This window comes from Poecilia formosa, unplaced genomic scaffold, assembly GCF_000485575.1.
Source record: "Poecilia formosa unplaced genomic scaffold, Poecilia_formosa-5.1.2 Scaffold9, whole genome shotgun sequence".
Taxonomy (NCBI): Eukaryota; Metazoa; Chordata; class Actinopteri; order Cyprinodontiformes; family Poeciliidae; genus Poecilia; species Poecilia formosa.
In genome coordinates, this window is record NW_006799948.1 from 3,265,618 (window position 1) to 3,267,800 (window position 2,183).

Below are 2,183 nucleotides of genomic sequence, written 5' to 3' on the forward strand. Positions count from 1 at the left end.
CACACACACACACACACATAAACCAAGAAAATTATCAAAACGTAAGCACAAAAAGAGCCAAGATGCAAACAGTTGTTGGGGCCAAGGGTGGCACAAACAGTTATTAAGCATAGATGCACAGTGTAGATTTTTTAAAATTTTCCTTAGTAGCTTAAAATTGTATGGAAGGCGATTAGGGCCACTAGAAAAAAAAATTCTGAATTCTAAGAAAAGGTCAAATATGAAGATGACATTTTTGATCATCCCAAACATATAAGTGTAACAAAAAACAAACAAACAAACAAAAAACAAACAAACAAAAAAACAACAATACATATTTACTTTTCACAGGACTTTATAACCATACACCATCAACAGTAAACTCTTTACTGCCATCTTTCTCAACTACGCCGTTCTAGAAAGCTTTGCAGCAAAAGCTGCAAAGCCTGGTTACGAGTGGCAACAGATTTGGATTTAGAAACATAGGACTGACAGGTGTCAGCAATGGAGGCTGGATTTGTCGCGCTTTCCAAGCGGCTGGTGTCACTCGCGGGGCCTGTTGGCGAACACAATCGCTGTGGATCACATCAGCGGCACGCATAATCTCCAAAACAAACTTGCCGCTTAAGACGCAGCACATTGTCGGTTCTCGAAAATGTGTTGCGGCGAATTTGTCCTCCGCAACTTGTGAGAACAGGGGGATCAGGACGCCGTCTGCGCTCTCGCGAGTGAGTCACTCAGGGAGGACGCCGGGATCGCTCGTCAACATCGTTTTAAAGCGTCTTCCGCCTCCGTCGTCGCTCACGCCGCATCACTCCTCCTCCCCCTTCCATTTCTCAGAACCTCCGACACACATTTACTCACACAATGTCAAGGTGAGTGAGTTAAGCACTTTCATGCATCATTAGAACGGTAATAGCAGCTCAGAACTGCCTGTCTATTGAGATGCCTGATTGGCGTGAAAATGACTTCTAAAATACATTTTACCTTAACAGGTTATTATGGGGTAAATGCCACACAGGTGTGTGTATGTGTGCGCATTATTGCCCTGTTTAAGATGGGCAAAATGAGTCAGTGAAGGTTCATGATTGTGCAATTAGCAAACGCTAAACAAAACTCCTCCGTCTTTCTGTCGAGGCTGCAGGGTCATTATGAAATGGAGGGATCGGAGAAGCCGAAGTACACCTTTACTATTTCCCTTAAAGACAAATATTGAAGATAGCTACGCATAGTCACTGCATCTGCTCTACCTGAATAGATAAAGTATATGTTAATAAGTTGATTTTTTTTTTTTGTGTGTGTTTGTTGTTTGTGAGCTTGTGATGTGATCTCTCTGCAGGATAGATTCAAAATAAACCTTAGCCCAGATTTAAAAAAAAAAGCTCAATTAAATGGGACTGTATGGAAGCATATTGATTAGGATTCCTTTAACTTTTATTTCTTCGCTATTATACAATGTCACACGCTGGGGTTTCTTCTTCATTTGCTTTTTTTTTTTAGAAAAAATATGCAATAAGAAGAGCCTTTTGACACATAGTGCAAAACCAACTCAGATCTGACCTTGCACTGACTCTTTTTTCTAAAAAAAAAAAATCCCTTTTGAATATCCTCGACAGGCCTCGGGTCTAATCATAACCGCCTCTGCTCTTCGCCAAATTCCTTCACTAACACAAATCTAAATGTCAAAGTTTTAAGTGTTGTCTGAAAGTCAACTGTTAAGACGTGTGAACGTTTTGCATAGAAAGGATCCTTTCTTAATTCCCAAGGAATCCATAACCAGTCGTCTTAAGATGTCAGCTAAGCACAGTGTGATAAAAATGCAAGTTTCTCTTGATCTACCACGATGGTTGGCTCGTATATTATTCATTTAAAATATTTCAGAATGTTAAAGAAAACAAGCCTTCTTATCTGAAAAACATGACACGAATAAATTGTGAGAAGCAGAAAAATCTTTTCAGTTCAGTTATTTTAGTGCAGATTTACAACAAACAACAATTTAAGACACTTCAGACATTCAAATCCAGTCCCTATTTAATCGACCCAATTTTGACCAGTTTAAATTCACAACAGTGAAACGCAACCTAACGATGTTATGAGGTTAAGAAGACTACCAGGAAAATTCCCAGCCCGGGGTCTTTCTGCATGGAGTTTGCATGTTCTCCCTGTGTCTGGTGGGTTCTCTCCGGGTTCTCCGGCTTCCTCCC